Source organism: Aquila chrysaetos, chromosome Z (genome assembly GCF_900496995.4).
Source record: "Aquila chrysaetos chrysaetos chromosome Z, bAquChr1.4, whole genome shotgun sequence".
Classification (NCBI taxonomy): Eukaryota; Metazoa; Chordata; class Aves; order Accipitriformes; family Accipitridae; genus Aquila; species Aquila chrysaetos.
In genome coordinates this window covers 37,822,597-37,849,151 of record NC_044030.1, presented here as the reverse complement: position 1 = coordinate 37,849,151, position 26,555 = coordinate 37,822,597, and the positions used below count along the sequence as shown (strand labels likewise).

Sequence of the window (26,555 nt, the reverse complement as noted above, 5' to 3'; positions counted from 1 at the left end):
AATAGTTGAATCACTGTTCTGTACACATCATCATTCTGTACAGAAGTTTTCCATGGTGATCAAGTCATCGTCAGGCTTTACAATTTTATGCTACAGTTTTATTTCAAAACATGTCCCAGAGCATCCAGCTCACCCTGTGCAGGAAACTATTTGAAGTACATGTGACTTCTATTCTCTCCAGTAAAAACTCTGACCGAGACGCTCCAGGGATACATGCAACAACCCTTCCATATTCTACCTGGAAAAGGCAAAATAGTTTGTGACTATTCTCTAACAAAACATTACAGAAAAGAAGATGAAAAGAAGTGGAAAGTATCAGTGGAATGCTCATAAAATGGAGATTTATCTCATGACAAATGCACTAAGATTGCCTGGAATTCTTCTGAGATATTTTTAATTTTTTCCACATAATTTGCTTGTTAGTGGCCATATTTTCAGAAGGAGTATTCTCATTTGAAAATGCTTACATTATGATTAGAATTACTAAGCTTGCTCTGCTCCGGAAACTTTAAAAAAAGTCCTGGCAAATTACTGTTAAAAAAGTCCCCAAGATTTTAGAGGTTGAGGGGGAGTTAATTCAAACTCATCTGTAGCAAAACATGTTTAAAATTTATTTCTTTTAACGGCCATTAAATGTTGAAAGTGCAGTACAGGAGATACGCTGATAATAGAAAAATCCTCCCTTTTGTGAATAACAACAGTAATGAGGCACTATTGCACAAGGGGAAAAAGAAGATAAGCATTTCATCATGGATATTCTTCCCCTTGGACAATATGGCCTTTGGCAAACTGTGATGTTACCCAGGTCTTTAAATAGTGAAGTTTCCAAACAAAAGGTTGGGAAAAAGAATTGATGAAAATATGTTTATAATTAAGGATGGAGCTTGGAAGAAGCCCAACAATGAAAGCAATTCTTGTTTTCTAACCTGGAGAACAAGCTTTCTATAAACACTCACAGTGAAGGAGATTACCACAGTAATGAAGCAAAGCAATGAAGTGAAACAGGGTACACATACTATACTTGAAAACGTTTCAGACTTTCAGCTATTCTCAGCCAAGACACAAGCCATCTAGCACAGAAAGATTTGGGATGTAACGTCAGTGGAAGTCTGGGGAGACAGTCTTGCTGTTACATCAATACAGCTCCATGCTCCAAAAACGATCCTGCTTCCTTCCATAGCTACTCCTGGGTGGAAACATTTCTACTATCTTTCCAGTATCCCGTAAGTCAGCACTGCACAGAGTGAGGTAGCTGAACTGCAATTGTTCTTTTTAGCATGTGCTGTTTTTACACATTCACTGCTAGTTCTCTGATTGAGGCTTTAGCCTAGCTATGCGGAAAAAAAAAAAAAAGGTGGGTTGGGTTTTGCAAAAGCCAAACCAAAGCTGTTTCAGTTCCAGGTCCCATTTTTTCTGAACCCTGAAAGTTAAAGCCTGGGTGGTTTGGGTAAGTGCTTCTAATTCTAGCATACCCCTATTTAAATTAAGAGGGAGGATTTGTTTTTAAAAACCTAAAACTAGGATGGTCTGGAACGAAGTCTCTGAAGACATTTAGGGAGAATTCAGATAAGCAGTCCCATTCCTCCCCCTGCCCCTTATATCTCTCATGAATTTTTATCCTATCCCTTCCTTGCTTTCTATCTCTCAGATATTGTTTGCTTCCCCTCAATTTCCAATGGAGCTTGAAATTAGATTTCTTTTACTTCCTTGTTCGCAAAGAAAGCTCTGAACCACACATCTTGGCATAAGTTAACTCCCAGACTGAGTCACTGAGTTACCTTCCACCTCTCTACCTGAACTGGTTGAAACCATGCAAGAGAAATCATCATGTATGCCTTTTTCCATCTCACACTGTCATCATTTGATTTTTGGAAGGAAAATTCTGATTTTAGCTGGACAGAAATAGAACCATCTAATTGTAATGGTTTTAGTCTCAATTTATGACAGCAGAAATTGGCCCACAGTGTGACTCAAGACAGAAACAGTATTCATTGTCACAATTTATAACTTCATCAAGAGTTAACTTGGGAACTGCAAGCTGGCAGCAATAATTTGTACATTGCTGCACACTGTGTTTTCATAATTTCTGTTGATACTGGCAAAATGCTTGTTTTGGCTTTCTGCATGTTGCTGTCATTAGTATAATATAGTATAGCCACTCAGATATATTTAGGGCAAGGTCATTTTTATTCAACTGATTATGTACTGGGATGTTAAATAAACAAGCAAGTTAAAGACATCAGCAATCCCACTCCTTGATCCATGCCAAAGTGAATTCTAAAAGCTGGTCGGTTCAATTAGAGGAGAAGTCAAGCAGTGATTATTTCAGTTGGAGGAAAGAGGACATTACATTTCCTTTTACTTCAGGATTACCTGGAACGCTACTCCTTGATAATGGCTAAATACATCCATAAGGCTGGACGTGTTCAAAGACAAGCTAGAACATACTTGGTAACTATGACATGAGCAAGATTACTTATCCTGTTCATAACAATGAAAATTTCCTATTGAGATTTCACCAAGCAGAAAGTACAGAATCACGACTATTTATTTACAGCTGTTTGGAGTGCCCTTCCAACGCACAAAAGGACACTGTCCATGAAAATCATATTTGGGGGGAAGTAAATGTCCATTTTTTTTCATTTTGCAAGTTTGTAACCGTAAAAGTTACAAAACAAGTCTCTTTTGAGAAGTACTCATCTTTTACGCTCATTAGATTGCAATCCAGCGATGACTGAACATGATATTTAAACAGTAGTGTTTTTGCCAATGAGTTACATGATCAACACGAACTGCTAATGTTTTCTATTCTAAACCTTCTCAAAATGTCAAGTGTTCTTGTCAGCTGAGTGGAAGTGGCATAAAAGTAACTTTTGAAGTTGCTGTTGATGAGATACCCTTGGGGAACTTAGTACATATACTGAAATCATATTCACAATATGCTCTAATCTCCCCTGCTGCAAAAGGACTAGGCTCTTAACTCTCATTTCCATTAACGGCAATGTAGCACAGCCTGGGTCTTCCTTCCAAAAAAGACAGTGGGTATTCTCAAATAACACAAGTTTTATTTCCTGATTTTTTTCAAGCTGTAAGAAAATAAAAACATAAAATAAACTAATGAAATTGCTTTTGAAAACCTAGACTTGGTAACTAACTCTGTTACAACCCTCATAATTGCAGCACTGTTAATTTTTATTATTTTTGTTACACAACAAATCACCAAAACAGCAAAGAAATTCACAGTTGTCTGATTCACACTGGTTGTAGCAGACTCACTGATTCTTCAGTGCCAGTTTCTTTTGTGAGTTAAAACATCTTTCTGATGTTTTAACATCTTTCTGATGTTTCTGATCTAAGGTAAGAAAGACGGTGCATTACCTGATGTCCTTGCCAAGGATGTGCATGACCTGGGTTCATTCCCTGCTCACCCATGGTTATCGCATGTGACCATGGAAAAGTCATACAGAGCTGTCTCCACTAATGTACTGAGGCAAAACTTTGATGTGCCTGCCCAGAGGTCTCGCAGCCTTGCTCAGGTACCTCCAGAGCTCTGTTGGCACTTGCTGGTTACAGTTGCCCTTCATTGATTTTACCCTACTGCCCCAAGAAGGACCACGGGCTTCCAGGCTTTTGCCCCAAAACAGTGCTGATGGTGGCTGTTATACTGTTTACAGCAAAAGCCATGAACTACTTTGCTTCTAAAGTTTCAATGAAGTAAGATAACCACCAACACTGTATTTCCAGCACCATGGGTCTTACATGTTGACGCATGTCAAGATAAGGTATTTTTTGGAGTCTCTTTCTTGACTAACGAATGCTTTTTTTACTCAAAGTATTTTCCAAAAGTCTAGTTAGACAGGAGGATCTTTATGGACTACTAGCAAAGGGACTGTGTGCTTGTGATCAATGTTTGGTACTTTAATTACACATACATGAGATCTTTTCCTCAGAAAGTGCCAAAAAAAATACCCAAAAGTCTCTGTTCACTTGTTGAAAGGCAAAACATGTATTTTGTGCTGTTCTTCCATGCACAAATGTCTGACTGCAGGAACAAATAGTAGTATTTTGGACAGGGAAAATTCAGTTTTCAGTTTTAGCACTGTCAATCCAGAGTAACTGCAGTGGCACGTAATTTGGCGCAAAGCACAAGTGTTTATGAAGATGAGCTTTTATACACGGCACTTCATGGATAATGCGCAAATAAGCATAAAAATCAGAAAGCAGGGTAGAATTTGGTATGTGTTTTATTATGTTTGATTTTGTATCCACATTTTTTCACTTGACCTGTAGCAAATATTAGTTAGTATATTGGTTCCATTAAATAAATATTTCAGAACTTGAGTGCTTTCAAATTGCTAGCTGCTTTTTTGTGATCATTTAGCAACACTCAGTGCTAATGTCTCTATAACAAGTAATCCATGTCTAAACTGGTTTTCACACTGCTGAAAAGTAAAAGTTCAAGGATGCTGGAAGAAAAAGTAGGCCTCCAAAAACATTTCAGGGTCATTTCACATGTTTGATGGCATCTGCTCTTGTAACTATGTTATGCATTGCTGGATTTTAAAGCCTGTTTTCACGCAGGTGATATCATACTTTACAGCACTGTAGCCTCATTTACATTGCATTCACAAACATAGCAAGTGGGGCAAAAAACACACAAGGATATTCAACAACTAGGTTAACCCACATCCAGAGAGATCCAGAATGTGGGTTAAGTACAGGTAGAAGAGTACAGCTGTCACATCCAGGTCAATGAGATGCATCTGGGTTCCCAGCCCATCCTTGCCTCAGCTGGCTTCCTTTGTAAACCAGGCAACTGGGCCAGTTGATGATGCTGCTTAGCAGCTCACGCTGCAAGCAGGGCACTTTCGCTGTTAGCCCTAACCACTTAACACAATCTTGAAAGTAGTAAAGCCTGGCATTTTGCAATCTTGACTCACTATCATGAAGTATGAAATTAATCTTTGAATATCACGGAAGGTAGGAGCTTTCTTCTTTGGTAATAAGGATCACAAAATCCTCAACGAAGTGCAGAGCCATAAACGCAGCAAAAACCATCCCACCAGCATGAATTTTCAACTGAAACATCAGAAGCAGGGGACTGACTAGAAGCAAGAGGCTCCTGATGATTGTACGAAATAATAATAACTTTAATGCTCATAATTTTCAGGTGATTTATTTAATCTTCACACACACCCACATCGAACGAAGGCAAAACAATTCTGTCTGTGCTGCACAGGGACTGTGAGGCAGCAAGAATACAGGATCTGCCCAGGGCCAGCATGAGGAGTCTGAAATGCCTGGCTGCCAGCCCCATTCTCAAAATACATCGCTCCTTTCTAGAGGCAGCAGCTGTTTGTTTGTTCTCTGACACTTATAGAACATCTAAGATTATTTCCATTGAAGATAATAATCTGTCCAATCCAGTGGGAACAAAATTGGGTCATAAATGTTTAAGCTGGTCCAGTTTCACTGAAAACTCTTGGTAAGCTCATGGTTAGACACAACACTGTAATTATCAGGTTCAATTTAGGAAGCTGACTGGCACACCAGGAAGGCTGGGGCAAAAGCACAAGAGCTGTGGGTTCAGCTCTTTGTTCTGCCACTGGAGTGACCGATCTTCTGGCCGGGGCAATTCCTGTAGCCTGAAACTCAGCCAAGGGTTGTACACATGGTGAGAATCTTCCCATGCCATCACTAGAGGTGTGTACCTCATGCAAGGAAAAGCCAAGCACTTCCCCAGCCCATGACTGATGCATGCACTAGAGACATGTGAAAGCACAAGGTCTTGGGGATAAAAGCTTCCTCTAGGATGTATGGACATCCCTCTGCGTTTCAGTTGTGTGATGGGCTTGTCTGTCCCATGAGAAAGGGGACATTGTGGAGTTTTAGGCATAGTGGCAAAGAAGGGGGCGTAGACAGGACCAATTGTCCCAGGAAGCAGGATCCAGATTTGAAGCCCCAGGTAGGATGTCCTTGCTATGCTCTGGTCTTTTTGTGAGACTGTGGGCAAAACATAAGCATTTAAATTTTTCCACAACAAAACTACTGAAAAGTATTTTTTTTCTTTTTAACTGGGATGTTCACCAAAACTTGATCATTTTAAAGCAGCAGAACAGCAATGAAGCCGGTGGACAATATCTTGTGACTGCAAGAAAGACCCTCAGTGCTTCTGACTTCCAGCAAGCTCCTACACGAGCAGGACACAGGAGCCACGAGCCATGAGCCACTGACATTTTTATATCAAAACCAGTAGCATTTAAATGATCACCCTCATTTCTATTGAAGAAATTTGTTCTTATTACTGGGGCTTTTTTTGAGCAGAGGTAGGCAGAGTAAAAATAGATGTCAATCTGACTGCTTATTACAAACGTTTTCTTTCTCCTGCTTTTTGTACCACATCTGGCCCTTTCTATATGTCCATAGGGCATAGTGAAATGCTTCAGTGTAGGCATTTCACTGGGGCAATCTTGAGTTGCAGGATAGCCACTTCGGACACGCTTACTGTCACTGAAAAAATACACGTACCACAAAAGGATAATTAAGCCCACCTAAAAATCCAAAAGTGTGTCAAGCAGCTAACGTTGAGTCTTGTAATAACCTACAATTAGCATGTAAAGCCCAAGGCATCTCCATGTTGACAACATGGTTTAATCCAGTAATAAAGTAGGCTAAAATTATTATTATAGCTAATAGTATTTTTAACAGAAGTGAAACTATAGAAATGAAGCTATGCAAACATATTGATTTCAGCTGTGCCTCCCTGACAAGTCTGTATAGATTTTGTTATTTATGGCCCATTTTTCCAAAAAGAACCCAAGGCTCACAAATATAGAAATCCCTGGTTGTATGAAATGGACGGTTGTGCATCAAAATGAGGGATTTACATGTTTAACTGCCCATATTTGTATCCTTCTACCCAGCCTGCATACACAAAGGTGAAGATTGTTATATTTATCAGTGCATAAATGAAAGGAGGAGAGATAAATGACCTGGTTTGCAGAGGTGCTGAGCACACGCAGTTCCCATTTATTTCAACTGGAGTGTGAAAAACAGGCCCTAAGTGACTGGCCCAAGCTCACACAATGCATGATTGTCAGTGCCAGGAAGAAAACCCAGAAATCCTTCCAGTCTAATCCTCCCAGTCTAAATCCTCCCCAGTCTAAACCCTAGACACAGGCTCTCCCAGGAAGGAAAAAAAAAAAAAAAAGAAGCTGTACAACAGCCTGACCACTCTCTTATTCTTACCTTAGCTTGCTAAGAGAATAAAAAAAAAAGGGACATGAAAAACTCCTGCATAATCTTTAATGACTAGCAAATAATGCCAAGTAGGGCAAGTAAATATGTGTGAAGCATTGCTCACACACCCAGCAACTTGCATGTGTGTCACAGATGGTTTTAGTGAAGAGCCAAAAAGAGAAAGAGAGAAAGGAAAAGGAAAACAAGTTACAGTCCAGATAAAGAGTAAGATAGACAAAGACATTTTCTAGTATTAAAAAAACCCCCATCCCTTAAAAATGCCACAAAAACTAATGATAAAAAAACATAGAACCATTTTCTCTCCTTGATAACGTGTAGGCTAATCTCTACATAAATAGAAATAACAGCCTTTGAAATGGCAATGATTTGCTTGGAAAACATTCATTAAAAACGTCCTGCAATTATTGACTCTATCATTATTTCTTGGCAACAGCTGAGTCTCACTGCATCTTGTGTTGTTTTTCCAATGAAAAGCAAAGCATTGTTTGGAAAAAGAAAAACACACCAAAAAAACCCACAAGGACATTGTATTTGAAATATGTGCTTGGTGACATGGAGCTGATTGCCCAAAGGAATCAGGATACATATATTTGTATTATTGTACACGTGAGTAGCTTGAATCATGTACTGCTCGCTCTCTTTGTTTGGATTATGCAGCTTGGCTGGGCAGCCATCCAAAAGATTCACATTAAATTCTAGCTATATTCAGCACAAAAGTCATCTAGCATCAGAGGATCAAAGTTACATCAACCAACAAGCACTAAGGAATTGATAAGCCACTAAAATTAGGTCATCTCCTAGCAGCTGCTTTTGATGGATGAAGTAGAATTTAGCCTCAGGTTTTCTATTTAAAGATCTGTTACAGCATCTTTTCCTGCAGCTACAATGAGAACACAACAAAGTATAATGCTTCTGATTAAATGTTTAATCATTACTCTTTACTCTTCTGATTGTTTCTGCCATGGCACAGATTTACTGCACACACTATTTGCAGCTTTCCTAGCCCTTTTTAAACTGACATTAAAATACTCAAGATTTTTAATTCCTATGTTGTAAAACCTAAGAGATGATTTTTAAAAAACATGGATAAAAATCTTGCAAAGCTGTTTACTTACCATACGTGGAGAGAGGCATTCTCACTTACTGGAACTGAAAATTAATCTCTATGCAATTATCCCACTGCTGTGTCCACTGGAAGAATCACCGCATCACTAGGAACTGTATGAATACAAAAGTACATATCTGTGCATAAGTACATGTGGGGCTATAGAAATTTTTATGTATTTATGATTTTATTTGTGGCTACTTTTGGGGAAATTATCTAATTACTCTAATTAACACAGACTTTTAAAGGGACTCGCTAGTGCACTAGGCTATCTTAGGTCATTAGCAACTGGCATTATGATTGCTAGACAGAGTACAATATATGACCTACCAAGACATGCTTATGATATCAGGATAATACAAATGGTGCCATCATTAGCAGCTTTACAAGAGAGCTCAAAAGGAAATAGACAAAAACCCCGAATTAGTTTCACATGCATAGAACCTGCCCTTGACCTGTTCAGAATATGACCAAGATCTGCTGGCTGCAGGCTGTGTACAACACTGTTGTGTCATCATCTGCGTAAATGAAACTAACACAGGACTTTGTTGTCAGGGTTTTCAATATGACATCTCTCATGTCTGTTAAAATCACTAAAATCTAATTTAAATAATCTTGAGAAACACAGGAGAGGATAAGAAAGAACATCTGCCCAGTGCAAAAGATGAAGTCAACAGTCTTCTGCCTTTTGAAGTAAAAAACTGATGGGGGAGAAAGACTGAAAAATACAGTACGTGACAATGTCACATAAGACACATCACTTTCTACAAATGATGGACATGTGTATGCCACTCTAGAGCAGTCATGCTCTCTGCTCCATTGTGCCAGCCTAGTAAGTGGGCTGTTGCTGGGTAAGTTTTGTAAGGGGTGGAAACTCCCTGTGCGTTTCTGCTCCAAATTTGGTGTGCCCAGTCTTTATTACTTGAGAAAGCAGCATTATGCACTGTAGTTCAAAGTCCAGCTCTAGCTTTTTCCAGCTACGTACCTCTTTTTCAATTAAAAACCTAAACTGGGGCAGAGGGGAGAGTATGTAATACATCTGGAGTAGACAACACATCTGAAACTTTTTCTTTTCAAGGAAGAATCTTTATGAGCAGAATGTAAATGAGTTTAATTTATCAGTGGTGCTTAGTACTGCAGTCTGCTTGGATCTCAAGCTAATCAGCTTTCTCTTTTGCTTGGGGCCTCAGAGAAAAAGCCAGCCAGGGAGCCAGCTTGTAGGTGCCTATCTGGCTCATGGAGTAGGACATCTGGTGAGATGGGGATGCTTTGATGCCACATAAATTTCTGACAACCTCAGCTGAAGGCTGTCTGTCATAACATCTGCTGTCTTACTGTGCTATGACCACGCTTTTTTCCTATGCATTGAGCATATCTGATATTACACCATGTAAATCTTGGGATTTCAGTTTTGACTGGCCTAACAAGAAGTGGGAGAAAAGTGCCTTTTCTGCCCTCTAGCTGCCCTCCTTGGCTCATCCTAGCATTAACATCCTTTCTGTTCATTTGTTTACTAACAGAGTTACCTCATCATCTACTAATTACTGTGTGCTGCTCAAGGCAAAACTGGCCAAAGATGCCAGAACATAGCAAGAGTTTGCTTACTTTGTGACATTTCATCTCTACATCGATCTAAGGAAATAAACACATCGCCCTCTATTGTTAAACAAAATACCTGAACTCTTTTTAATGGAGTAAGGCCACATATTTTCATCAGGTCCACAAAGTTCATTTATCTCAGAACAGAAAAGAAGAATAACATTTGCAGGAGAAATGTATTATCCTGGTCACTTTTTCTGTCAGTGGCTCTGATTTAAAGTTAAACCTATTACTGAATATTTCCTTCTTTACAGCTATGCTTATTCTTGATGGTGACAAACACTCACAAATGAGAGTGGGACTTTAGTATACATATTATACTGAGTCTGATACTAATCTCAACACAATGCAACATTCCATAATCAATGACCATACACACATCTCGATTGTTCAAGAACTGATCTGAGGCACTTTTAAAAAATCCAATTGGCCAATTTATCACTTGACAATTTGAAGACTTACTTTTTTTCTGCTTTTTTTTTTTTTTCAAAATTTTTAGTTTCAGAAATTTCTTTCTTTTTCCCTCTTTTTTCTTATGGTCATTTGATGCAACAAGTTGTGTGATGATCAGAATTTGGAAATAATCTAAAGAAGGAAGAATATCTGCCTTTCTCTTTTGTGCTGCTACCAGCTTTATCAAATGTCAATATCCTTGAAAAGTTAAATAGGGAAAGAAATGAAACACCAAAAAAAAAAAAAATCATATAAAAAAAAATTCAGTGCAGTCATTTCTCCTTTTATTCCAGTTAGTGTTTAAAAGGGGGAAGGGAAATAATCTTTCCTCTTCTCTCCCCATATTTAGGACGTTGGTTTGGCATATCTACAGTTTCTAGTTTTGATAAAATGCTGTGTTTGTAAATATGATAGTTATCATTGTTGCTTTGATAAATCATACTTTGTTACTAAATAAAGTCGGGAATAATTGGAAACAGATCAAATAACATTTTTATGAGCTCTAGTCCTATTCACCAGGTACGAAAGCACTAGTAGTTGTAGATCATCTTGCTTGCCCACACATGGTTGCTATGCATTATGTTCCAAAACACAAATGCACAAACCTACTGACAAGAGTCAGTAAGAAGAGGAAAACTGCGGTTACTTGTCTTCTCAGATGAGAGGACCTGTTTCTTTTAGGCCTCCTTGTCTATGTCAGAAGAGTTGTACCATCCTATCCATGTCTTCTTGGAAGGGCAATGTGTCCTATTTCCACTTAAAGGTTGAGGGTTTGGCAAGGAATGTTCTGATCTTCTAAGAGTGAACAAATGTTGTGCAAGATCTCATTACAGAGATCCCTGCTTGCTAGCCTAAAAATCTTCACCAGGCAATCACTGTTTCTTGGGTATGCTTATGAACAAGGAGGAGCTTGTTACTTATGCAGCGTGCAGTACACCAGATGCAAAAATCAGCTACAAGATAGGAAAAGTGTTTCTAGAAGAAATGGTCACTATACACCACCACATTTTGATGGGTCACTAATCTAAGCAAGCCATAGCTAAGATTTACGTAGGCTGACAGTATGAGGTCTGGTTTGTGGTCATGTGCTCTGAGGAATCAGCCACGCCAGCTGTCTCTCAGAAAGCGCTGTCGTTGTTTTCCATACTCATGATCTGCACTGGAGAAGAAAACTGTGAAAAGGATAGTAAGACTCACAAAATGAAGCCCTTGAACGTGAGCAAATTAAGCAGCAGGACTAAGATTTTCCACTGCCTCTTACTTGAGCCCCCACCATGCTCCCCAAGCTCAGTTCCTGTGGCCACGTCCAGTTACATGTCTCATACCCACAGGCGGGTACATAATGTAAAACCTGGTCAGACATTCTTCTACTGGAACCTTGCCTTATTCCAGTGAATGGGCAGTTACTCGATACTTATGTTTATCCTACTCATTCAGCATGGGATCTCAGGTGGCATTTCCTGCATGCCTTTCAAACCCTACAAGAAAAAGAGAATTTTCTTTTTCTTGGGCTTTTATCTGGCTTTTATATCGTAATATATTCCCATTGGTTTCTGTTTGGTTTTTTTTTCTTTAAATAAACCTGAATACATTTACTGAAAGTGAGATATCATTATCACCATTTTTAGATGCACAAGAAGCCGTGCTTCAGCAAGAATAAAGTAAAATTTGTCCACACTCTAAGCTAATTTGGGGGGCCAGTTTGAGATGCCAACTACAGTTCTCAGTACTTGATAGCACTCTGTATTTGCTGAATACGGTTCTCACTGCCGTCAGTTTCTGCTGTGAGGGTTTAGCATTTCTGCAAATCAGATCAACACCTCTAAACATGGATATTCCTAAATCAAGAACCTACTGTGCTTTCCGATCCATCCAGGATCCTTCTCTTCACCTGCTATTTCTCACCCTTTCTGTGACTGTATCGCACCAAAGCTGCCATCTTCCTCCACCTACTGGGGCAGTAAGATTTGGGTTGCAGGAAGGACACTATCTCTACTGTTGGGTCTAGTTTTCAGCTCCAGATAACTGCCGAGGGCAGCAATTTCAGGGGAAATTTGCAACGGAAAGGCTCTCCTTCATGGTTTGTGTGTGTGCATGCAAGTGTGTGTAGCAAAGCTGACTGAAGTAGAAAACTATCACGTTCCCTTGCCTTTACATAGTATCTTGTCCATAACCCTCTGATCCCATCTTCTTTTCTATTCTGGAACTTGTTGCTGAAGGTATAGAGCCCACCTTGGTGTGCTTCACCCCCTTTAACTTTTCTTCCCCTACTTCCGCAGAAGTTTGGGCCGGGATTGCCCAGCTAGGGCCAAGACCTGTAATTGTGAGTGGTTTAGAAAGGTATGGTGAGACTAATGTGAATGAAACCAAGAGAAAAGAAAAATGTTCACTGAATAAAAAGGAAAAAATGATCACTGCCAGGAATTTATTAAAATCTGGATCAGACATCCAGGTGCAATGGTGGACGACCCACATTTGAGACCCTTGAAACTCAAGTGGACAAAACATCCATTTTGCATGTGCTCCCAGGGCATGATGAACACATTGTAACAGACCTTTCCAGCTAAGATTTCTAGTATTAAAACTTATTCTTGCAATGCTGCCAGCAGCCTGTATATGCTTGCCTAGCTGCAGTGGTCAAGAAAGGTACCTTCACAGCTATATCAAGGCCTTTTCCCCTTACTTGCAATAGCAGTAATGAGTATATGAAATATTTTACATCCCTTTTCCTTGCCATATATAGCAATTATTCTCTCATTCATCAAATGTACACAAATTCCTTTTCATATGTAAATACACCATTTGCTTCACAGCTCTAGCCAAACAGTTGTGCCATTCTTTGTCAAGAAGATAATATATTTAATCATGGAGTGCCTTGTTTCCATTGTATTGAACAGGTGTTGTTTAATGGCACAGCCATTGTAATATTATATTCATTTATTAATATGAGTGTAACGAACATATTGTAGAGACATGAATGTGCTGGTCTCATGGTTAGGGTTAGTGGTTTCTTATGATGTGGTATGTGTAGGATAGTGGCTTAGATTCAGACTGCAGAGAAGCAGGAGTTCATTACAGCAAGTCCAAGTGATGTGGCTGGTTTTGGCCCTTGTTCACTTTTGAAAAGCAGAGAATACATGAAAGACTTCATTGAAAATGTGCAAGTTATTCAGTGTGGTTAATTCTACGTTGGCTTCGCTCCCACCTTCTTTCAAGACTGCGTATGTGACCATGCTTTCTGAAACAGCAAAACCAATCTGCAATAGACCCATCTTGCTTTTGGATACGTGCACAATCCCTAGTACCCTATTTCATGAAGTGACCTGTCTTCAAATATGAAGGAGGAGGTCAGCAGGTGATCAGCTAAAACTATGAAACAATGCTTGCTTGGATAGCATAGCTATGGAGGCTCTGTCCCTTCATTTTTACACGCACTGCCACATTTTTAAGAGTTACTGCTCTGAGCATTCCCTACCTAGTATTGCAGCTCAGCCAGCTGGCAAGGTAGCTACAGTTGCACAGGCAAATCAGGTTAACTTAAGCGAAATCACCCATTTAGGATCAGCCCTCAGGGAGCCAAAATTCACAAACAAAGGTAAATGCCTGCAGTGCCCATTTGCTTTATGGAACTCAAGTGTCTACTTCAGTTTGTTTGGACACATGTCTCGTCTGGGTTTTTTATTTAAGTCCTTTATGCTAACTGTGATGCCCTATATCATCATTATGCAGTGCATTAGAAATACTCTTTTTTCTGCCCTTTTGGAAGCATTGCCTTTACATTTCATGGTATGTACTTAGGTGATTGCATTAGAGAAAAGATTAATAAATGCAACAAAATCTTCACCTCTGCACTGTACCTTCTGCTATATGACATATCTTGGCTTTTGTATTGTCTGGCAATTAAATAATCTTAATCTTGTTAATCTCTATTTCACTTCCATCCATAATGCTAACTGGCCCTTTCACAGCACTTTCTACCAGTCAGCCACAAGCACTTTCCTCGCAAACCAAATGACAAGCGTTCCACTAATGATTTTCATGGCTGCTTTCCGGACTCTGTCAGTTCCCAATGTTTTACTTTTAGTGGAGGGCCAAGAACAGAACAAGGTAGCTAGGAAATAAAATAAAGTGTTAACATTATTAAAACATATTCTGCAGTCTTCTCTTGACGCTTCTTTAAATTTTTACAAGATATTGAGCAAATGCCCTCATGAAGTTGCCCAGCTTTTCTTCTTGCTTAGACTGAAAAACGTATTGGCTTCATTTTCTACTCACTAACACCAGCTTTGCAATCTTCCAACTCCAGTTTCAGCTGAATTACTTCACAGTTAGAACTGAGTAAAGAAGAAGTGAAACTGATTCATTATCTGCTTTCCAATTTTCTCCCATGGGGCTTGGGATCAAGGCAGGGAGCGTTCAGTTCCAGCAGGAGGGGAAATCACTTCTGCATTCATGGTCGGTCACAACTTGGGCAGAGTGCAAAGGCCCCGTGGATGACAATCCCTCAGCTCTGCAAGCTCAGCCTGGAAAACTGTGCTTTGACCTGCCATGGCCATAGAGGACAGGCAAAAAATCTGGACCCTTACCTGAGCCACTTTGCTGATTTGCCGTCTCCTGTTATGTCAGCTGCAACCATCATGCCTTTGCATGGCTCAAAGCAGGCTCTACTCCACACCCCAAATCTCTTACTGAGTTTTATCCTCTTAACTCAGGCAAAAGTGTCAGTCTTCTTGTCCCTCTCATTTCATTCTCTCTTCCCTGGAGATCTGATTTCTTCTACGAAAACTGTTTTTACTGAGCTGCCTCCCAAACCTACTGCAGGTTAGAGAGAAAGCTAGGGACTCGTCACCCAAGGACACTCTGGTTCATTTTGTGCTGTAACAGTGATATCTAGCACAGATGCTCATACAGCGTTAGAGGTTCCTGTCTCGGCCAAGGCCTCTCTGGACACCACACAAGCACATCCTGAAATCCAGCCTCTTCCGAATGTATGTCTAACAAGCAGGACTGACATTAGATTTGTTTTGAGTGGGGGTGGGGGCAATCTGCCTACTGTTACAAAACAAGACTGAGAAAACTGGGAGCAAAAGCATCTTTTGGCTTCCTGACACAATACTGTGTCTGACAAGCCACGTCAGGCTGTTTTATTTAGCTAGTTTTTAACTGAATTTATTATTAACCAGAATGAATTTTATAACCAGATGGGACCAGTAGCCAGCAGCCAGCTGTGGCAGACCACACAGCCCTCCTAGCAGCCCAGTGGCTGCTCCTCCCTCGGAGGACGAAGACCACAGCTCTGAGGATGTGATAACTGATTACACAGGTTGTGTTATCACCTCTTCTCTTTGTTCATACCCCAGCTTTGTCACCTGCCACTGGAGACCTCAGGACAGATTTTGACGTATGCCTGTCATGTAAATTAGATTAAGAAAATCACCCTCTCCAGGGTGAAACTGACAGCACAGCCAGGTTTACCTACAGGATGAGTCTGCAACCTGGACTTCCAAAGGAGAGACACCAGGGATGGTTAAATCCATGCATGGCCCTGAGTGGTCTTTGCTCAGACATCTTTGCTACACAGACTTGAAGACTAAAATATGACAGCTTTGTACCTGAACTGGAGCTGGAGTGGGGCAAAATAGTTCCCCCATCTCTCCCATGGTAAAGATAGTGTAAAACTTTTGACAGGATCCTCTAAACTAGCTGTCCTGTGAAATACAAACATAAGGCATAGCAGGGGGGCTTTTTATTACATGATAGTTAGAGACACACATGAGACATCACGCTTAATATTCATTTTTTGCAGATTGCCCTTCCACCCACATCAGGAGATTACGCCATTATTTGCAGCAAGAGCTTTTCTTACTTGATGGAAAAATATTCTGATGTTGGCCATGAGAAACACTATTTCAGTACATATGGGAATGAAAAGAATGTATTCTTAAATGAAGAAAAAGAAATCCCTGATCAATAAAAAAGGCAAACAAATTCTGTTCACAGCTCTGCATCTGTCAATGATACTAGCCAACTTACCCTGAATTGTCAGCAATGTAGCTAAGAGTAAACTTTGGCCAGTAACTATGGTGCATTTTATCTTACTATAAACAGAACTGCTAACATGCAAACTGATACCCAATCACAGCTGCATGAAAATAGCAGAGCAGCTAGGTAGGGAAGACAGGTGATAGGAGGTTTTCCAGAAATAATTGTCCCTAAACAATAGAAGTTCTTTGTGCAAAAGATTTCTAATGGGAAGATCAATATCTTTAAACTATTATTTCAATAACACTATTCTTCATTAATAGAATAAACCTATTAATATTGCCCTGTATCACTTAAGCGATAATAAAGGCAATACACGATTTTAAGAAGAAATCTTCTGACTCCAAATTCATGTTTTTCACCCTGAAAGGAATAATGCTATTAAAAGGAAACATTGCAGCCTTTGCTTTAGGAAACTTAACTTTTTTTTCCAAAGACTTATGAAGACTAAAGAAAGCTCAAGCATCTCTAGTGAAACTAGAGCCTATACAGCTGAGGAAGATGCAGTGATCTGTGACAGTATAATTCCCTCTTTCTAAAAATTTGTCTGTGTGATGGAACGTATATGGGTACAACGCAGCTGTTGTACGGTCTCAGGCAAAGTGCAAGGGAGAGTTAAGTCATATGGGTGCTAAAATGATGTCACTAAACATAGCTATCATTAAATTATTTTTAAAGTTTTAACACGGAAACATGATCGTACTAGTCAACAGTTACTGGACAGACCAGCTGGGAGGATACACTAGCAGCATAATTCAGGACATAGACATTCAACACATTGCATATGAACCTTAAAATAAGCAGAAAGAGGGGCAGGATTCCAGAATTATTTTTAAAAACAATTTCATAACAACCCTCTCTACCATGCCAGCTACTCAGTGCTCCAGGACACTCCTTGATAACTGCTGTGGTCTTGCTATCACGATCTCATCTTTAATTCTCATTATATAATGAACTAAAACAAAAAATAATAATCTTGTCATCAGGGTGGAAAAAAACTTATATTCTAGACAGAAAGAACACTCACAATTTATAGATATTAGCTGCTGTGTTTTCCTCCATCAACTTCCTAAGAAACTACTTGCTAATAAGACCATGGGATTTACTCTTTCTGCTTACTTTGTTTACCTGTTGACAGCTGCCGGATGGCATACAGGCTAGAACAGGCCAGAATGGAGGAAACGGCACAGCAAGATTTTCTACGGCAGCACCACACCTGGCACGTTTAGCAAGGAAACTCGGAGCAGAGGGTGTGCTGTGCCAACACGCAGGATGAGCGTTGGTAAGTGAAAGGACTCCAGAAACAGGACTCCAGAGCAGAAGTGTTTGTTTGCAACATCTACTGTTACCTGGAGCTACTAGGATGTTGTATTGTGAGAAGAGTACTTAAGAAATAAAGTTCTTTTTTTTTTTAAGTGATACTTATCAGTTTTTTTTACCCATCCTCACTCTACAGAATTCTAGCTAATGTTCCTCAAGTTATCCAACAGTTCCATAAAATCTTTCAGATTACAAATGGATTTTTTCCAGGCATCATATTGCCATGTGGGCCCAAATTACCAACTGACCTGCATTAATCCAGAACTTCTGAAAAGTCATTATGCAACATAGCAACAGAGCTACAGGAGCAGAGGTTAGTCATTACCATGCCCCTAACTGAAGTGACAGCACTAAAATCACATTAGGGAAGAATTTCAAAAGGCTACACCTACTGTGTCTAAGTAAAGAACGAAGATGAAGTGTTAATTGAAAGTCAGAGAAGTAGCAAGTTATGAAAATAAGATTAGAAGAAGAGTTACAGAGGAAAGAGAGACTCAGCTGATTAGAGAGAAATTATTCATAAGACCAACTGCTGTAATTTGGAAAAAACTCCAGAAGCAGCCAATTTATACTACCGTATTTACGTTAAATTCAACACTGTGAGAGACAATTACTGAAGATGCTAAATCCATACACTGGGGAACTCACCAAGGGACACTGGCCGTGCCTGACATTTAGGATAAAATGCCATGAGGTTGCACTGTTCCTTTTACTTGACCTCTGTACTCCTCCATTATTGCCTGCTGGTGATATGCTCAGAAGGAAACTTGAGCTGCCCTGAACAGTAATGAAGTGCCATTGTGTTATAAGGGCATGCTTAACTTAGATGTTTCAATGTTATTTTTGGCAGCCATGTGATAAAAATCAAAAACTCTGTGTGTGCACGCAAGCCTGTTACATTCAAGTCACATGAGCAGCAGGCATAATTCTGTCCCAGAAATAAATGTACTATCAAGGCTTAAGTTTTCTAAAAGTGTTTTTTCCCATCTGATGCTCATTTGGGCAGAGAGAAATTAGCTTGTCTTACTGAAGATGCAGCAGCAATTTGCAGTAGTATGCCTGCCCTGCCCCACCCCCTGCCTTTAGCACTTTCCCAGTGCTGCTGCACTCCTATATACAAACTAATCATGGTACTGGGAGCAATTCTTACTCCCTCCATGCCCTCCTCTACTCCAGCACCCAGATTAGTCTACGATAGAGCACCTGGCCTCAACACAGCGCTTCAATGGTGCAGCAGGACTGAAGCCGTGCTCAGTACTGTAAAGGCAATGCCATTCCCAATGCAAATACAAGGTGTTTGCAAACCCATCCTCAACAACGCTGACAAGCCCAAACCGCCAGTAAGCTTCCAGCCAGGCAGTGTGGCATCTGAAGAGAAGACATGGAGTGCCTCCCAGGATTACTCCTCCCCATAGTCTCCCAGGGTCCTTCAGGTGATGGACAGGTCAGGAAACAAGAGCAGTATGAAACAGCAATGACTACCAGCTGCCAAATCTAAGGCAGGTGAGCAGGGCAGGATACTATGGACAAACCCAAGTTAACTTCAAACAGGCTAACTCCGGTACCAGGAGCACTCTTGTCCGCACTGCCTGGAGATCTCTGCAGGCTACTTCGCTGCTTCACAATCCTCCTTCAGAAACACCGCCTCATTTCCGGCAGAAGCAAAACAACCAGTGGCATTTGGAAGCTGTTTTCCTTGTCATGGCAACACATAAAACAACCTTTGTGGATGTTAAGAAATTGCTGGGCTTGAACAGGCAATGCTTTCCTCTTGCACTACTAGCAGATGCAGACTTAAAGTACCCAAAGAGCAACCCAAAAGGCAGGAGTGGGGAGCACTGATGACCTCCAGCACCTTGAGGATGGAGAATATTTGGGGTGGCTAGGACACACGGTGGGTGAAGGTTTACACAGAAGGAAGCTGTGCAAGCTGCTGGCCACACTTGGCCAGCGGGACTAGGGAAGTGATCGTCCCCCTGTACTCAGCACTGGTGAGGCTGCACCTTGAGTACTGTGTTCAGTTTTGGGCCCCTCACTACAGGAAAGATGGTTCCTTTGAGGTGCTGGAGCGTGTCCAGTGAAGGGCAACGAAGCTGGTGAAGGGTCTAGAGAACAAGTCTTATGAGGAGCGGCTGAGGGAACTGGGGTTGTTTAGTCTGGAGAAAAGGAGGCTCAGGGGATATCTTACCACTCTCTACAACTACCTGAAAGGAGGTTGCAGCAAGGTGGGTGTCAGTCTCTTTTCCCAAGTAATGAGTGAAAGGACAAGAGGAAACAGCCTCAAGTTGCACCAGGGGAGGTTTAGATTGGATATCAGGAAAAATTTCCTCACTGAAAGGTTTGTCAAGTACTGGAACAGGCTGCCCAGGGAAGTGGTTGAGTCACCATCCCTGGAGGTATTTAAAAGATGTGTAGATGTGGTGGTTAGGGAAATGGTTTAGTGGTGGACTTGGCATTGTTAGGCTTATACTTGTACTCGATGATCTTAAGGGTCTTTTCCAACCTAAATGATTCTATGATTCTAAGCTACCTAAACATGTCTGTACGCTGTACCTGGTTGCTGCTGAGTCATTGGTGCCTTTGAGCAAGTCAAATCTCTGTGAAGAAAGTGTCTTGGTTTCTTCCCTTTTAAAGCAGGATAATGTTTACTTAGCGGAGTAAACCTCAGAAACACCAAAAGCCTGCCTTGCGCTTTGAAGCTCACACATACCATTTTACCACACAGAGTCATTCCCTTTTCTTCTGCTGCTGTTTTCCATATGAAAAAGAAATTATTCTGTGAACACTGAAATGAAACCTGGTTACTTACGGAGGTCACGTCTTTGTCCCATCAGCTTTCTTTCCCCAGTCACCTCTGCCCAAACCTGTTTCCTCAGTCCCCACTGTATCCCTGATGCATGCATGTTTTGTATGTGGAAAACTGTGTGTGCTATGCTAAAGACGCCCATGCTGACCGCTTAGCTGATACCTGTGCTTTACCTGTCTTCCCCTCCACAGAGGCACTGCCTCTGCCTCTCTTCCTCTAGAGAGAAAGCAGTTTTCACAAATCTAGTCAAAACGTAATTATCTGTAAACCCTCTTCAAATCCAGCTGAAGACTGAACAAGCTACTTGTGAGGGGGACTGGCAGACAGACTGATGACAAAGAAAGACTGCATAAGTCGTGTTTTCTTATGAAACTAAGCTACAATAGAATTAGGAGATTCAACATGAAGTTCTGCAAAGATTATAATTCATCCACCTTACACAAGTTATTATAGAGCAACATTATTCATTTTACACAGCAACACAAAATATTACACAGGAAAAAGAAGGGCTGATCCCTCATTATAGTTGGTCCAGGGGTCATGAACCTCATTATGGGTCTCGCAAGCAAATAAAAAATTTTAACAATAGCACTGCAGAATTTCATTTAGGGTTGAAACCTACAGAAAGTTGGATAAACAGACTCAGGATTTGGATTTATCCTCAAATCACTATAAAGCTAAGCTACACTATTTTAACTAACTAAAATACCAATTAATCACAGACATCTACTTTTACATTACAGGAATACTGGTCACCCTTCTAAATTTCAGTAGATATAGTCTTCCTCACAAACATTCACTATCTATACACCTAAATGTAGCTTCCACAGCTGAGCTTCATTCTGCAGCTGTTTTGCAGTGGTGTATGCGCTTTACATTTCAGTAGTATGCACACTTCAGTTTATACATGTGTAAGCTTTCTATTTAATATAAGTTGCTCATTCCATTTGTGGTTGCCATCAAAGTACTTAACCTCATTTTAAACACCAATTTTACATAGAACTGAAGAGTTACCTCAACAATATTGAAGCTTATGCCTTTCGGACGACCTGCATCCAGCCATTTTAAGTCAACAAACATGTCTTTTCCCTGACCCTTTTGAGCTTTTGTTCAAAAGTTTGAAGGCTGCTTACTGACAAGTGATTTGTTTCCATTAGAACATGCCTCATTCCAGCCATCCGTGACCATTTTGTACTTTGGGCTTTATAACCAGCACGTCTCAACATTCCTAAAATCCCAGAGAGGATCTGAAAATAGAATAAGAAATGAGCATTTAAATTAAAAGCAACAGCCCTTGCATGAAGCTGCCAGGTTTTTATGGTAGATAGTGTCTTGCCCACCCCCACTCTCTCTACTCCCCCTTCTTCACAGGGTTGTAAGCTGCATTTTCCATAATATTTTGCAATGCCACCTAGGGTTATATTCACTCTATTTATAGGGGCCTGTTTTAAAGTGAAACAGGTGTCAGATTGAATGAGGCTGTTGTCAGCATACATGTCCTCTTGGGGAGGGGATGGGAGGTTTACTACTTTCTGTACTTGGGGATTTACAGTTTGATTGCTAATCTCTCTCTGCAGGGCTCAGTGGGAGGAGGGGGAAGAGCAGAAGAGCAGTGGAAGGAAAGGTTAGCTTTCTGCTGAAGCTATGCAATGCTGCCTCTCCCCCAGCTCCATGCAACCAGGCCTTTTCTTTTTTCATGTGCTGAAACTGATCTGAGTGTTTGTGAAAGGGGCCAGACAGCCTGTCCTGAGGAACGAAACCCTTGGAAACGGCCGCGAAACGGGCAGAGCTGAGCTGAGGTGGGGGGAACTGAAGACTCCCATCCCACCCACCCCTTTCCATTCATCACATCAGAGACCACTTCTGGGCAACATAAGATCAGCTTAAAGCCTCCGTGCCTCTCTGTCCTGGGCCACCCTTGTTGCTATTACCTCCTAAATAGTGAAGCATTAACATCGCATTCAGGAACTCTGGGAGGAGGCAAGATACGGATCATTGTGCTAAGTGGTGTAGCAATAAGCACCAGCATAAAGAGTCCCTGACCCACTGAGCTCAGCGTCAGACCAAGAAGGCAAGGAGTATGTGAACAGATTAAGGGTGTGAGGGTGGCATGGGAAGATGAGGTAACACTTAAAGAGAATTTAGTGAAAAGCAGAAGTCACAGCTCGTTGCTTGCCTTCACTCTGACTTGCATGTTACCCATGTTTATTGCCTATGTAGTGATTCATACGGATGAAATACAGGCCCCTAAGACATTTGACATAGACCAGTAACAGTTCATGAATTGTTGTGACTATTAATCACTACCTATATCAAAATAAACTTCTTAATACACTGAACTCCAGTACATGCCAGACATGCTACAGTGGCAAGCAAAAGAATTGCTGCTTGTCCAGGAACACATGGAAACTACAGAAGTTGACTTGACAAACAGAGGGAGGACAAAGGAAGTGTGATAAAAGTCAGACAGCTGATGAGAGGAAAGAGAATGGAACAAAAGAAATCATGACTGAAGCTGGCTTTTCTTGCTGAGGACAGTTAATGCAGAGATCAGTGCCTTTTTGGCACAGCAGAGAAAGCAGGTCTTTCAGAAGTGCTGGAACGAGAAGCTCACAAATGGCATCAACATATAGGGAGAAGTTGGGATAGATGCACAGGGACAATGCCAAAGGCATGGTGTACACCACAAAGACTGGAAGCAGAGCTATCAGGGTGAAGACAGAGTTGTGGGGAAAGACAGTAACAGAGACAATTTGATAAGTAAAGTCTTCCTAGAAAGAAAAAAGTTTGCATGTGACACTGGCAACAATGATTTTAGAGGTGTCTTGGACTCATGTGGCATCATCAGCATACCCATCTGTCTATATGATGTATATTTCTTTAAGTATTCACAGGTATCCATCAGGGATTAGAACCTAACCTAACTTCCACAACACCTGAAAATGGGAGGATCTTTCAAGAGATAAAACCATAATTAAAGAATAATCTGGAAGAGAGAAATATTTAAGGTGGGTTAGGCCACCATACTGATTTCCATTGGAAGAAAGTAATCTGTAGTTCTTGGAAAGATATAAGCCACATAAAACTGTCATATTTATCCAAGGAACAAGGCGTTAAGGCAAATGGATTTACATGTGCAAAAATCCCAGTTCAGCATGTGTTTGTGGATTTACTGTGATTCATCAGGCATTCATGTTAATTGCTATACAAATAACAACTTACATTTTAAATTTAGTATTTGTACTTGGAGTTATCACTACTGTGTAACTCATCATGGTATTTGTGGTTTCATTTGTGCATATATTTATGAACACTTGGGTTTTAAATATCATGAAAATCACAAAAATATGAAAAAATAATCACAAAAATATGAAAATCCCGCTGCACAGAAATGCAGTGGAACTCTTGCAGGACTATTTAGTTTTGGTTTATTAAGCAAGGAAACAAACTCTGAAAATAACAACGAAGAAATATCACATAACTTAATGGAAAAAGGGGTTGGGAGAAGACACACAAATATTTAAGTACAAAAGGTTACATTTTCAGATGTGCTCACCAGCTCCCATTCCTGAAAATGAACACCAGACCCACTGGATGCTGAGTGCTGTCAAAAATCTAACCACTTCACTGAAGAGCCTAACTGGGAGCTGAACTGTCTTTGTAATCTGATCCCATTTGGGAGATGTGGCATACCAAATTCTTTGGAAAGAACTAGATCTTATCATTGCTGTTCCTGAATTAATAAAACACAGTTGAAAGAACGCTTTGTGCAATATAAATAATTTTGATAACAAATTTACATGCTGCAAAAACAAACAAGAAAACACCCCTCCCAAAGATATGAAGGTTTTTTAGCAGGTTGTTCTTACATTTGGTAGTGGACTTCAAAACAGGCAGCTGGGTAAATCCCCACCTGCTTAGAAACCTTGGGCACAACTTCACTGGACTTTGCCCCTCCCTAACCTGTAGGGCTTCTGTTTCCCGTTATGCACAAAAGCATAGAGAGAGAGCTGGAGACTCTTACAACAGACATGGCTCTGTTGGCTGCTGCACTGTCTCTTCCATTTTGCCATCCCTGAAGCTGTCATGCCCAGCTTCGTCCTCATGGCAGGACTCAGGTGTGTACTATATATATATATGTATATACACATACGCATATACAAAAGTTCAGAGTTTGCAGACAGGTTATCTGCCAGGGATTACAAAGCAGTTGCTTCCAGTGGGGAAGCCTGCGTTAGATCGTTCTCTGGAAAGTGTCTGGGTCTTGAATTCAGCTGTAACTATGAAAATGCTTTCCAGGCAAGGTCTGCTACCAGTCCTCTGTATCACTCCAACATTTGTCAGATCTCATGCCACTAAGCAAATGCCCATAGCTTGGATTACTGGAAACAGAGACGACAATAGCTGTAGTCTTTCTTGCCATTTTTAGGTCCCTATCCCTAATATTCTTGGCAACTGATCACCTGCTCCAAAATGGTCCTATCTCTATCAATCTAATTAAATCTGCTACCTGGTAGCTATAGCTCTTTGTTTTGTTCTGCTCTCCTACAGATAAAGTTAATTTTGCATTTTTCCTCAGATCACAGTTCTTACAACTATTTCTGCAAAATGTCCTTCCTGTCTTCAGCATCACACAAATCTGCATTATATTTTCAGTGTGTGACAGGCCTTGATTCTTGAGGGTCACCAAACTGTATTGGCAAAGTCCTTGTTGGCTACAGCAGAAGTCTGTACACCACTCTTTGTGCTGTACAAGTAACGAAATAATAAAAGCATCCACTGTGCAGCAGGAACTTCACGTTCACCTTTCAAAGGATTTGCCACCCTTATGGAGTTAATTTACATTAACATAAATATTCCATTAGTAGAAATGTTTATAACATACTTCTCTCTCAAGAGGCATTCTGCAACATGATTCTTCAACCACTTATGTTTGACTAATGTGTATCACATTTGAATAATATAAAAAGACAACTGAGTTAAGTGATTGAATGCCTGGAGAAAACCAATGTTAATTTCCACTAAAAGCAAAGCACATTCCCTTAATTTTGCAGCTTAATTACTGCAGTATTTGGCTCACAAATAAAAAATGGTTCAAGAAAAAGTCTCCAATAATAGGTTGCTGAAGCTTGTTTTTCCCCTCCCATGTACCTCTAAAAAGGACTTTTCAAACACATTATTTCAAGCCTGTTCCTGTGAGCCAGACCAAGGTGGGTAATGTTGAATACTTGCTTCCTGATATGTAATCTGATACCCTTGCAGGAGCTTGGTATGGGGGTGGCTTCTGCATCCCAGGTTAAATTAGTGCCAAAAATCCACCCAAGGAATATGCCTGGGGTAAAACAATGCTCTTCTCCTTGATTCCTTTTGATAGGAAATTCTCCATGGCACTCTGGAATTTTACAGAAGAAGCTTTACAAGTAAAGTTTAGAAATGAGCTGATGGCCATGCCGTCTATTCTGCTACTGAGCTAACTTGTTGGCGATACGCTTTTAGTGATAGTAGCAGTGACTTGCTGAGGTTACATGGTTAAGATGAAGGATGTACTGTGTTTCATATAAATTTCAGTTCACTGACATCCAAAATAGAGTGAATCAGTTTTCCTGCTATATAGAAAGCAATCTTTAAAAAATTCCTTTAAAATGAACAGGAAGCAAAGGCGTGTCAGTAAGTAAAGAATATATTAAAATGTAAAGCTTAACAAGCCTTGTGGTTTATGCATAGAAAACATATCACTGACAGAGCTCAGACAAGCTCAGAACAAACTCACTCATGGCCATGAGCAGGATCACTCCTTTGGCTTCAGTAGGAAGAGGGAAATTTACTTTATCTGGAATACAGCAGTGTCCTGATGTCTTACATTATTGCTCAGTGGAGTAGTGACCCAGATGTCTACTCCAGGCAGCTGGAAATGTCTCATAAGGGTCACTTAAAGTGTAATTATTCCTACTTTATCATGGTTATAGAAAG

The 26,555-nt window shown here is 40.4% G+C and overlaps 1 protein-coding gene across 1 annotated transcript in view; it reads right to left on the bottom strand.

The window, feature by feature from the left end:
• Window positions 1–26,555, bottom strand: part of LOC115336566 (tubulin polymerization-promoting protein family member 2-like) — a 90,028-nt gene that overhangs the window by 39,181 nt on the left and 24,292 nt on the right. Inside the window, exons 5-6 of the mRNA XM_030003801.1 lie at window positions 21,600–21,832; window positions 8,376–8,478 (exon numbers count right to left, since the gene is read on the bottom strand). The gene's annotated coding sequence lies outside the window, so the exon portion shown is untranslated. The remainder of the gene's footprint in view (window positions 1–8,375; window positions 8,479–21,599; window positions 21,833–26,555) is intronic.